This window comes from Pseudorca crassidens, chromosome 8 (genome assembly GCF_039906515.1).
Source record: "Pseudorca crassidens isolate mPseCra1 chromosome 8, mPseCra1.hap1, whole genome shotgun sequence".
Classification (NCBI taxonomy): Eukaryota; Metazoa; Chordata; class Mammalia; order Artiodactyla; family Delphinidae; genus Pseudorca; species Pseudorca crassidens.
This window is the reverse complement of record NC_090303.1, coordinates 54116675-54130060: the sequence shown is the minus strand read 5'-3', so window position 1 is coordinate 54130060 and position 13386 is coordinate 54116675. Positions and strand designations below refer to the sequence as shown.

The 13386-nt window shown below is 36.9% G+C and overlaps 2 long non-coding RNA genes across 2 annotated transcripts in view; one reads left to right on the top strand and one right to left on the bottom strand.

The window, feature by feature from the left end:
- The window catches only part of LOC137229089 (uncharacterized), a 236600-nt gene extending 223840 nt beyond the window's left edge, over nucleotides 1–12760 (top strand). Inside the window, exons 3-5 of the long non-coding RNA XR_010945527.1 lie at nucleotides 4011–4118; nucleotides 9615–9913; nucleotides 10316–12760. This is a non-coding gene — a long non-coding RNA (uncharacterized lncRNA). The remainder of the gene's footprint in view (nucleotides 1–4010; nucleotides 4119–9614; nucleotides 9914–10315) is intronic.
- Nucleotides 3285–8245, bottom strand: LOC137229090 (uncharacterized). Its single transcript, XR_010945528.1, has 3 exons — nucleotides 8066–8245; nucleotides 3853–4017; nucleotides 3285–3416 (listed from the first exon to the last, which is right to left on the bottom strand). It is a non-coding gene; the product is annotated as an uncharacterized lncRNA (long non-coding RNA).
- Nucleotides 12761–13386: the final 626 nt, after the last annotated feature.

The window sequence follows — 13386 nt, the reverse complement described above, 5'->3', positions numbered from 1 at the left end:
GCTGTTGGAGATAGCAGATTCTGATTATGAAAGTCATTGAACACCATATTGGGGTTTAATTTCAATCCCTAGGAAATGGGAACCCCTAAAAACAGAACTCATAATGGAGACTCAGTTAAGAGAATATCATAGCAGATTTATAAAGTTTGAAAACTCCTTGCTTAGATTCTGGAAAGGTTGCTTAATAAAGAAGCACTAGTGGTGGTAAGACAAGTTTGACTTTCAAAATGATTATGTAAGAGATATTGTTATCTACACTAGGGTAATGGTTTAAAACAATGCACTTCAGTGTAGAGAGGTCCATTTGTATATTGTTGAGACAGCACCCTCAAAGAGCCGAATGGTCTTCCTTTGACTCCATAATCAAATAGAGTAAAATAAAGATTCTACATTTTATACATTTAGAGAATGAATGGAGGGAGATATAATCAAACACATTAGGAGGATAGTAAAGGGAAGAGGTGTCAGGAAACAATGAATTTGGTTTGAACCTTTTGTCAGAGGTTTCTAATATGGGCTAGCCACATACCCTGTCTACATTTCCCAGAGTCCCCAGTAGTTAAATGAACCACGTAACTGAGCTCTATGCAAGAGAATATAACTGCAGTGATGTGTACCACTTCCAGACCTGGATAAAAAATTCCCCTGTGCATATTTCTTGTTTTATCTTCTCCTGCCACTGAATGCAAGTGACTGTGCTGTCCTAGAGAAAGCAGATGGTGCCTCAGTTCATGGATGAGAGATACCTGAGAACTAGACATACTTTCCTTGAACTGTTAACTTGAGTGATCAGTAAACCTCTATTGTTTTTGAGACATTGTATTGGTTTTGAGACATTGGGGTCTCTTTTATTCTGAAGCTCAGCTGAACTGAATACAAATGTATTGAGTTTAAAATTTCTATAACACAATGGTTACAATGATCCACGAGACATAAATAAGCAGGGTCCCAAGATTACACAGAGGAGAAGCACCTAACTCAGAATGAGAAGGCTGTGAAAGCTCCCAGAAATTTACCTTAAGCTGAGACCAGGAGTTTGATGGGATAGAAAATTACTGGGAAAGGCACTCCTCAGAGTAAGAAAGAGTCATCTGGATATGAATATAATATTGAACGCCAGGCTTTTTGTGAATTTTGTTTATTGCCATTTGGATTCTGGAAGCAGAGATAGCAATTAGTTGGTCTTGCTGAGATGTATTAGTTTTATTAAAAATTATTTTGTTAGGGCTTCCCTGGTGGCGCAGTGGTTGAGAGTCCGCCTGCCGATGCAGGGGACATGGGTTCGTGTCCCGGTCCGGGAAGATCCCACATGCCGCGGAGCGGCTGGGCCCATGAGCCACGGCCGCTGAGCCTGCGCGTCCGGAGCCTGTGCTCCGCAACGGGAGAGGCCACAACAGTGAGAGGCCTGCGTACCACAAAAAAAAAAAAAAAAAAAAAATTATTTTGTTAAAGGTACAACTCTAAGCAGGTTCTTTTGTCTGTTGGATCAAGGAGGTCTTTATTTAATACGTAGTCTTTAATGATGTGGCGAAACTTTAAGCAAGCTTCAATTCAGCTACCTATGCTCCCTAGACTAAGTTTTGAAGCAACTAAAGGTCCCTAGGCCAAAAAAAAAAAGTGGTTTCTTAGCATTACATTAAGGTAACTGCAGAGACTGTCAACAGAGAACGGGGGCGGGGGGCAGGCGGCAGGGGGGAGGTAAAAGTATTTTGACAAACTGTGGTGCCAAAGGAAATTGGATTTTCCCTCATTTTGTCAGAGGAGGAAAAGCGCTTTCTAGTGAGTGTGAGAATAACAGCACAGACCAAATTCATCTTCTGTTACTTAAATGATTCTCCTTTGCATTTCATATAAATTTTAAAATGAACTTGTTAATTTCCGAAAACGCAAAATAGGTAGACATTTTATTGGGATGACAGTAAAGCTATATATCAATTTATGTAGGACTGCTATCTTTATAGTACTGAATCTTTCAATCAGTAAACATCATAAATTTCTACACTTAGGCCTACTTTAATATTTTTTTGTCAATGGTATGCCACTCTTTTTCGTATAGAGTAGTAGCACTTGTGGCAGTTTTGTAGTGGCGGCTGTTGAAAAATTAGATCTATTCCTAGAAGTTTGCTGGTTTATAAAATGGTAACATTTTCCCTACATAGTTGAAAACTTTTAAAAATATCATGTCTAGTCGTCTGTTGCTGATATATAGACATGCAATTGATTTTATATACTGATCTTATATCCAGTGATCATGCTAAATTTGCTGATTAAGTCATTTATTCATTCTTTTGGATTTTCTCTAATCACAGTCATGTCAACTATTAAAAATGGCAGGGGCTTCCCTGGTGGCGCAGTGGTTGAGAGTCCGCCTGCCGATGCAGGGGACACGGGTTCGTGCCCCGGTCAGGGAAGATCCCACATGCCGCGGAGCGGCTGGGCCCGTGAGCCATGGCCGCTGAGCCTGCGCGTCCGGAGCCTGTGCTCCACAATGGGAGAGGCCACAACAGTGAGAGGCTCACGTGCGGCAAAAAAAAAAAAAAAAAAAAAAGGCAGATCTGTCTCTAACTCTTCTTTTTCCTGACTTACAGCACTGGGTAAGACCTTCAGTACAATGTTTAATAGAAATGTCGTAAGCTAAGCTGACATCCTCTTATTCCTAATCTCAAGTAGAAAGTTTTTAGTATTTCACACTTAAGAATAAACTCTGCCAAATATTTTTTATAGATACCATCTCTCAGATTAAGAAAACTACCTTATGGTCCTAGTTGTTTTCTCTACTACTGAGTGCTGAACTTTATCAAATACTATGTATACATCTAGCAGTATGATCATATGATGTTCCTCCTTTAGTACCGTAATTTCCTTTGTAAATGTATACCTTTCCTTACATAAGTTAGTAGTTTTTTCAATCAGATGTTAGATTTTTAAATTAGATTCAAAACCCACTGAAACTCTGCATGGAAGATTTTAATCTGTTAGAAAAATTCTAAGTGTCTACACTTATAATTTTATAGAAAAGGTTTTTGATAATATGTATGTGATTCTGAAGCCAATACAGATAAAAAAATTTTAAATACCATTTTAAAAAATGCTTTCTCCAAAGGATGTTTCTCTCACATACATTTTTTGCTCATTTTCAAAATGTTTACTTTTGAGAATTTAAACTTCAGGTCCCCTTGCACATTTTCGAAAGTCACTGCAATTGTATTTGTTAGAGCAACAGGAGAAAACTTATGTATCAGAATAGGCGATGTTAGGTTCAACAGACAACACCACAATTGTAATGGTTTAAAACAGGAAACTTTTATTTATTTCATCCTCCATGCTTAGTGAGGGTCTTTACATGGGCTCTGCTTAGAGAATTTATTCACCTACTAGAAGCTTATGGAACAGGAACTGTCCGGAAACACTGAGGGCTGCAGTGATGGAAAAGAAAATGTCAAAGTCTGCCCTATGCTATAAAAATGCTGACCGTATCAATTCTATTTATTTATTTATTTTGGTAAAAGCAAGGCACATGGCCAATTTTGGCCAATGAGAGTAGTAATTTGAACATAATTCTCTTCTATGGTAGGAAACTGAATATTAGTGAACTAATAGGACTGACCACAATCTTCAGATCAGCAAATCTTTGGTTTCCTCCCTCTCTCACTTACACACTCACCTCCTCCCCAGGGAAACTACCCAAACACCCCGTCCATTTACTGCTTTGATCTTCAAGCCCTAGGTCTCAGACAGTCATTCTGGCACACCCTCTGCCAGACCCAGAGTAGTGAAACAAGGACAGCATACCTGCTATGAACACCTCTATTCAGACGGAGAAATACTGAGAAACATGCAGCAATTACTCACATTTAGCAAGGCCAATTCACGCCGGCCAAATGCAGAAGAAAGTGGAGAATAAGCCTCTGATTTGTCTTCCTAACCTAAGAGTAATTCCCAGTCCACAGCGATCCATGGTCCTTGAGTCCACCCTCTGGGAGGTAATTCTTTTTCCATTATCTTCCTAGGCTACAACTGAAGAAGACATGTGACAACATAACTTTTTAAGTGGTGCAAAGCTTTCTCAGCCCATTTTCTGCCCACAAAGAGAAGCACAACAGTCTACTTCAGTCCAGGTTAGTGTTTCTCTTCATAGTATAACTCTGAAATAATTTATTGACCTCTTATTTATTTGATTTCAATCATCATTAGGTACATACAAATAGCCACAGTCAGATTCTTCCCAGGACATTCCCCTCTATGTATACTTAATTGCAGATACCTTGAGCTATCAGAGTTATATTTTAAAGAAAATCACATCCTTAGTCTTTTTTTCACTAAACCATCTTTCCAACAAAAAAATGTATTGCCGGCCACTTAACCTGTTCAAATGTTTTAGCTCTTATTTTATGGTCCATATGTTTTATATGATCTTTGCTACAAGGCTGATTTCACAGGCTTTTTCTCTTAATTTTACCTTTTACAGTTAGAAATCAAGACACAATTTCCTCTTACAAGCCTCAAGTCCTAACTTTCAGGACTGTCTTCTTCCTTTTCATTTTTCCTTTCAAACTGCCAATTTCTGCTCTGGGCTTATTTATTTCTTCTTCAAGTATAGTTAACAGTAGACAACCCACACTACCAGTATTCTGTTTTACAACCTTTTCACCAAACTATAAAGGATGTTACTAACTTGCAAGTTACTGCAGACTACAGTTTTATCACTGGTTCTCCAAAGCTTAATGTAGACCTCCATCCTTCCAACTTACTTAAAAATTTTTTTCTTGCAACTTATTTCCTAACCAGGATGACGATGACACATAGGTCTATGTTATGGTAGCACACTAATTCTGGTATCATTTTTCATATCAATCATGATATGGTAACAAATGAAAACATACGCCTTGTGGATTTTAGCGGTGTTTAGCACGGGTCCTAATTACTGTACTCCTTCTGGAGTACACATGGAAAGAGTACCCTTTTCCAGGTTGAAAAAGGAATTGTACTGGTTTCATTGTCTGGTTAAGAAGAAGGAGAGGGAAGGGTAAGAAAAGAGAGAACATGACAAAATATTCACTGTCCCTTAAAGTTTGTACTGTAAGAGACATGTCACTGCTACTCATGTTTCATTGGTCAAAACAAGACGTGGCTGGAAAGTGATAGAGAAGTGTGATCTCAAAGGTCAGGAAATGGATATTGCTGAACACAGCCTACCACAAATGGGACTTGTAAATTAATTGTGGGAAATCCATATAAAAAATCTCAAACAGCTATTTTAAAAATAAGAATGATGATGTATGGTATGTAATGATATAGAAAGACCTCCAAGACTAGTGTTATTTAAGTTTTGACTTGTATGTATAATATGCTAAATTCTGTGTGAAAAGAGAGAGGGGGAGATAAAAATGCATTTTCTTATATAAAGTCTGGAAGAATATGCCAGAGACTGGCTAGAGAAAGGAGGCTATTCACTCACTCTACACTACTTTTTATTCTTGCATTTTGAACCACATAAATGTATTTCCTCTTCAAAAAAAGCTATATTTTAAAGGGGCAAATTGTTATGCTTTTATATTTAGAACAATCTGCTAGGTAACACATGACTGACAGCTACATCACAGAAAATGTCAACTCCTGTAAAACCCCTGGCTTGGTGAAAAGAAAATGTTCAATTTAACTCTGCCAATTATTTTTACATTCTTTACCCTAATACCCAGGTAACCTTTTTAACATAACAAAAGTCTCAAAGCCATTACCCATGTCATTACATAATAAAAATTTTTACTATTGAAGGTCCTGTTTTTATAAAACTAACCACATTGATGATAGTATTTTGTTCACTGGGGGTTTTCATGTCTGTTTCTGAAATGTTTCTCTGAATGATGTAAGGACTGCATTTCAGGCATATAGCTATAGCTGGAAACTTACATTAAATTCTTTTTAAAATCACAAGATAAAACAGTTCCAACATTGATAATGACATTTGCAAGTTGTTACCTTATAATATTTTGTTATGGAAAACATTTATTGTCAATAACTTATTTTTTTCACAGGACGTTAAGTACCAGAAATGGGTAAGTTTCTTTACTAAAAACAGTCTATGGCAAACAATCTAAGACGAGTTTTGAAAATCTATTTTTAAGCCACTGTATAGCAAACTGAATACATTGTTTTAAATACATTGTTCTCAAATATATTCAATACACTTTTTATTTTAGGAATTTCTGTTTTCCAGCACTAGATGCTGACCAAGGCATGTGACTAGTTAGGTATTTGATGTTTTAACTTTTACTACTAAGCAGAAACTTCAGAATCACCTGACGAACATTTATCAAATTTAGTGAAAACATTCTAAAGCACACATTGTTGTGCTGAATTTCAGATGTCCCAAATGAAATAAAGAGTAAAGTTTTTCCTTATATCCTTGGGGCTGAACTTTTGAAAATTTCCCTAACCACGATGACTTCAGTTTCATCATTAATCATAGACTGCTAAAGAATCTTCTTGACAATTTTGAAGTTTGAAACAGGCTTCTTGTTACATTTATTACTTTAACCTCATCATCTACCCAAGAAAGAGACTATTCTCCAATTTATGTGAATCACCTTGAGCTACATTATTAGACATAGGAAAATCTCATCTATAGATTAAGGGAAGACATCATTGTTAACCTATATATGAAACCTAAAAGATTTTAATATTTAACTTTATTTTTAAAATACAATTTGCCTCCCTCTCTAATAACTCTCTTAGTGTCTACTGATTCCACTGGTCGATGCACCCCCATATGGAGACTGTAAGTCCAATACCAGAGCTATGAGTATGATTAGGGAATCTATTATACTAGAAGGTCAGGTACATCTTATAAGAAACTGGATTTACTGCATCTTAAGTAATTGTTCATAGTATCTGCCTAACCTGCTACTGACTCTTCTATGAATCTGTCCAATATCTTCAAACTCCATTCATTTACAAACATATTAGCTATATAAAGTTCTCGAACATATAAAGTATTGAATATAATAGCCAACCTTTCATTATCAACTAACAGTAGAATAGAGAAACTCCCATCACTAAAAATGTTTGAGTGAAACAAAGCTTTTTCAGATACAAAACAAAAACTCACCTGAAAAACCATGTCTGAGATTTCACTTGGAGTAAACTTCCCATATAGTGAAATGAGGTCTCTTCTCACAGAGTGTGTTGCAGCTATAGTTGACCCTTGAACAGTGCGCGGGTTAGGGGTGCCCACCCTCTGTATCTGTGGTCTGTATCTGCTGAATGTGTAGCACTGTAGTAGTTACTACTGAAAAAAAGCTGCATATAGGCAGAGCCACACAGTACAGAGCCACATTGTTCAAGGGAAAAGTGGATATATTTTGCCAAAGCACTAACCCCATCATACTATTTTGTTCAGCTTGCATTGAACTTTATAAAAATGTAACCATAGTGTAGTTAATCTTCTACAAGCTTATTTTTCTGTTCAATATTATTTAAGATATATACATGTTTTTTACATATAGCTCTAGTTTATTTTCACTGCTTTAAATTGTGCTATTGAGTGAATGTACTATAATTTATTAATCATTAATTTTGATAGCCATTTATTTTTCTCCACTTTTTCAGTTACAGCTGTGTTGCTAAGAATATTATTTTCCATATGCCCTAGTACATACCAGTGATTTTTTTTCCTCTACAGGAAGCTGTAATTGCTACTATAGACATACATTCAAGTTTACTAGCTTATTCTTGTTTTTCAGGACTCCCATCAGCACTTTATGACTTGGCATTACACTACATTGCCAAAACACTTGGTAATTTTCAAACTTTTTGCTAACCTGGAGGGTTTGAAATAGGATCTCCTAGATGGACAAGATTTTATATGCTAAAAGAATTTAAAAGATATTATTTACTACTGGAAAAATTGGTGGGTATTGTCAGAATAGTGTACTTAAAAAGTGAATTTTCCAAGATAAATAATCTTTTTTTTTAAAAAAAGTTTTTACTATTATGCACTTTCCTCTTTCTGTGACACAATTCAATGCTGCACTCAGGGTGCCTGTGCTACATGGTCTCATCTTACCTGAAACATTTTTTTCCTCCTCTCTTGATAGCATTTGCTCAGGTTTCTGCCTCTCCTTGTATCATTGCACTTGCCTCTAGTGATGCCAGGTCCCTCGTAGTGGTGTTTCTAATAGGCAGTGAGCTGAGGAACAAAAAACCCAATCTTCTTACTTTAAAATATGGATGTATGTATGTAGATATTCGGCTCTGAGTTATTAGGCCTCCTCCTTCTAATAAAGTTTCTGGCTATGATGACTGTTTTAGTTGCCTAGAGATGGTTTTCCCATCTTACTTCAGAATTTAAAATACGTCCCAGAGATCTGAAGTTGTTAGTGACTCAGCTCTGGATAAGTGCTTAAAAATTAATGCATTTAAAAAAATGTTTTCATGTCTGATAAAACACAATTATAATAGTATTCTTTTTATTTTAAGTTTTCCTTTTTTCTTCAAAAAGGCGAAAACGATCTACTTTCACATTCTTGCTAAGGTATCAATGGTTTTTCTTTTGGCATTGGTAATATGCCTATTTTTATTTTTCTGAAAAGTAAGGGCAAGTACTTAATCAGGCAAAAATTTCATTTCATCTACTATACATGAAAGAGAAGAGTGAGTCACTGAAGTCTTAGTAGTAAAATAGCAGAGAATTGGCCAGAGCTCTAAATACAGACTTTTATCCTCATGCCACAGTCTTGCAACCCTAGCAAGTACTATAGACTGTACTGACAAAAGAAATATCTACTTAGCAACTGCTCTCACAGCCAGATACATTAGTACCTGATTTCCCCCTGCCTAAATTTATCAGTATATGTAAACATTTTTCAGAATCCTCAAAGAACTCTGCTCAGGGAATAGATTATGCATAAAATAAGCTGATGTATTAAATCAATGCAGCAATTGCAAAATATCCAAAGGTAGTTATCTACGATGTTGCCTATTTCAGCTGTAAATTTTCTATAATAATTTTTGAGTTCTACAAAGATTTATCCAACTGTAATTTCCAGGTCCACCTCTCATGGTAAATATTAAAAGCAACAAAATTTAATTGTACAGTAAGAAACATGTAACTAAAAATAAGTTATGCTATGTAAAAAACAATACGGTGCATCACCAATAATCCCCAATCATGTCGGTCAAAATATAAATGCTTTCATTTCCCCCAGGAATGTGAAGGAAAACGTCTTAGGGGATTATGAAACTAAATAAAGCTTTTCTTAAGCATGATGAATAATAAGTTATATATTTTAAGTGCACATTAATACAATAACTTAGTTTTCCAGTATCTTTTAAGAATCTTTTTTGGGGAAATGAAAATTCATCTACTTCCACAGGGGGTAAGTTATGAGAGGAAAATTGGAAAATAAACTCTTATAAGCCAAGTGATTCCTTTACTTATATTTTGGGTTTAAAAGGTAAAATGTTTTAGCCCCCAAAGATTGCTTTTCTCATATTCTTCTCAGGCATATTATTGTAATTTGGAAAGAGATTCTGAAAATAGAGGCAATAAAACTGTTTCTGCTTGCATGCTGTGAAATCTCCCCACAAGGTTTTAAATTGAACTTGCTCAACAGGCAGAGAGAACCGCCTTCTTTCTTCAAAGACGTAAGAGGATTTGCTCAGTAAAAGGACTAACAGCATTCTCTGAAAGGGACACCTTGAGAGCGCCTGTGATTGCCGCTCCGATCAACTCTCCTCCTATCAATCATCAGAACACACCAAAGAAGCAGAATGGGATGCATGGGAGTCAGTTAAAAAACAAGCTAACCTAATTGGCTGCAAAAAGACATCTTTCTTAAAAATTTGCTTTGTGGTCTGAAAGTCCAAAAGGACCAGTGCTTAGTATATCAATAGCTTCCTCAGTCTGCTACAGGTAAAACTGGAAATAAATTCCATTCTCCTTGATACAGCAAGGTGTAAGACTTGCTTAGACTTTGACTCTAGGTTGGGGGGGAGGTAAAAGGAGGATAGGGAAATATTCTATTATTCATGTTTTCTATAATAATGAATTCTTTTTAGTCAGTTCTTCAATAAAAGCAAAAGTGATTTTAACTGGAAATACATACTATGAAGTTCTAATGAGGTTTGAATCATAAGCCTTTCACATATTTGGTAAGCACTTTGTAAAAATACAGTACCATTTCCATTTTTAGACTTTTGCATGTGGGGATAACTGAAAAGATCAATTAGTTCGAACTGAGTATTTGTTACAATGTTTGTGTCTCCCTAAACTTCATATGTTACAATCTAATTCCCATTATGATGTTATTTGTAGGTGCTCTTTTAAGAAGAGGTCAGAGATATAGATCAATCTCTTTCTGCCACATGAAAACACAAGGTGAAACTCAACAGTCTGCAACTATGAAGAGGACCCTCGCTAGAACCCGGCCATGTTGACAACATGATCTGAGTTCCAGTCTCAGAACTTTACGAAGTAATTTCTGTTTATAAGACCCCCAAGTCTGGTATTTTGTTAAACCAGCCAAACTAACTAAGACACAATTTGACCCTATCCAGACACTTCTTGCTTGGACTCTGCAAGGTAAAAAGGTGGTTGTGAACACATGAGGGGAGAAAGGTACACTGAAGAATTTAGATAAATGATTAGATAGGAAAATCTGAATGTGAGGTGCCTGTAAAAGGGGTGAAAAGTGGCATCACAATGGGATGCTTTGAACTACTCCAGAATATAAAACTAACCCTCAGGAAAGTGTTTCGAGTAGCTAAAAAAAAAAAGGAAGACATTCTTAGACCCCCACATAGAGGAAGGTTGCTTCAGTCTTCAACAGAGAAAAGCACGTAGAGCTCTGACTTGTCCATCACAAGTGATGATGTTGGACCATTCGGCAGCTCAGCCTTGTCTCAATGCTAATATTGCACACTGCTGGCTTCCCACTCTGGAGCTTTCCTACTGTCTCTGATGATGAGACATGCAGAACCCTCTTCACACACAAGGTACCGGCAGACAGAGATCTGCTCGCTCATACCTGTTTGCTAGCCAGCCATGGTTGCTGTATTCGTATGGGATCTGGCTTCCCTGAAGGCTGTTTGGAAGGGCCAGATGACGTCACATGAAAATGTTAACACCATTTAGGATGAATTTTAACCAATAATGGATGGGAAACAGAAAGAAGCCAAATAAACGCCTTTCTCCTCTTCTCCCCTAGTAGATACATCACCCTTGTAACCAGCTGTAACTTTCCAGTAAAACTGTCAACTCTGCAATGCACCACTTTCTCTCCTTCTCTGCCCTGCTTGCCTTTTATCCTCACATTTGTTTCTATAATGTTGCACCCCACACTCATTGAATACAAGTAGTATGTATGTCTTACCTCATGCTCTTCTAGGAAATCTGAATAATTGAAAAGGGGGTTATTAGAAAATGGCTGTTTTTTGCAGCTATTTCTCTTAACTATGTACGAATGAAAGGAAATTGCAAAATAGAACAAGTAAGCAACTATGCAAACAGGAAAAGAAAGAAAATGAACAATAAAAACACTCCACTCAGTCATAAAACTCAACAGTTGAGGCAAGAATTATTAGCTAAGTTGCTTTACTTTGGACCACAGCTTGGTAGCATAAGTTGGCAAACTTTAAAGTGAATTCACTAAGATTTTTTATAAAGGTGGTCCAGGTTTCTAGGACTTTTATGTATTTTATACATTTTGAGAGTCATTAACTCAAGTAAATAAGATCTGGTGATGACTTTCAATTATGTTGCATGAACTTGAGAAAATTAATGAGAAAAACTTTAAAAGAAGTAATTGAAAGAATTATCTGAATTCTTTCAGATAACACTGCTCAATGATGTAACAATATTGGTTGGGGTTATATGGGTGTGGTGATTTTAAAAGCTACTGCTAACGTCTTCAAATTTAAGATTGGCACTATATACCCATGATATGCTTACAAGCAAACCAGGATGTCTAGATTGCTTCTTAGCTACACCCAAGTAGCCATGTTATAAGGATTTTAGCTTTTCTTTCCTTTTCACTTTTGATACAAAAAGTCCCTGACTAGGAGGCTTGGAAGCAGACTCATATTTTCTACGCAAAAATCTATGCTAATTTTTTACTGAAAATGCCAAAGTTGAAAATAACGAGAAATAGTATCTTAAAAGGTTGGGTGAAATCACACACAAAGAGTCAGCTGATTCCCATGAGGCAAGTAAAGCCATTTAGGCAGAGGATAAGAACTCCTTAAGAAAACACAAACTGCCTTATGCAAATGCAAGGTCAACCTTCATGATTGCTTTGCAAGTTGAAATGTACCTCTGCGACTTCATTCCAGCTTTGCTGCAGGCCAGTGACTAAGATATCCACAGAATAAAGAAAAAAGCAATGGAATCACTGTTTAGTTGGAAGACATCTGACCCAGTGCTGTAACTGAGCACACCCAAATGGTCCAGGGGAAGAAGTAGCCACACAATAGCTAGAAATCATCTGCTCCTCTCACTATGGAGCTGTGGCAGAAGTACAACAAAAATTAAAAACTATAAAAGGTGCAGTATGGAAGTCACTAATATTATCAGAAGTAGGGGGTGACAGCAAACCTCATTCACATTACTAAACTAGGAAACCTGAAGGAAACCACAAACAAGACGAAAAGACAACCCTCAAAAGGGGAGAAAATATTTGCAAATGAAGCAACTGACAAAGGATTAATCTCCAAAATTTACAAGCAGCTCAATATCAAAAAAACAAACAACCCAATCCAAAAATGGGCAGAAGACCTAAATAGATATTTCTCCAAAGAAGACATACAAATGGCCAAGAGGCACATGAAAAGTTGCTCAACATCACTAATTATTAGAGAAATGCAAATCAAAACGACAATGAGATATCATCTCACACCAGTCAGAATGGCCATCATCTAAAAATCTACAAACAATAAATGCTGGAGAGTGTGTGGAGAAGAGGGAACCCTCTTGCACTGTTGGTGGGCATGTAAATTGATAGAGTCACTATGGAGAACAGTATGGAGGTTCCTTAAAAAACTAAAAATAGAACTACCATATGACCCAGCAATCCCACTACTGGGCATATACCCTGAGAAAACCATAATTCAAAAAGAGTCATGTAGGGCTTCCCTGGTGGCACAGTGGTTGAGAGTCAGCCTGCCGATGCAGGGGACACGGGTTCGTGCCCCGGTCCAGGAAGATCCCACATGCCACGGAGTGGCTAGGTCCGTGAGCCATGGCCGTGGAGCTTGTGCTCCACAATGGGAGAGGCCACAACAGTGAGAGGCCCGTGTACAGCAAAAAAAAAAGTCATGTACCAAAATGTTCGTTGCAGCTCAATTTACAATAGGCAGGACATGGAAGCAACCTAAGTCTCCATGGACAGA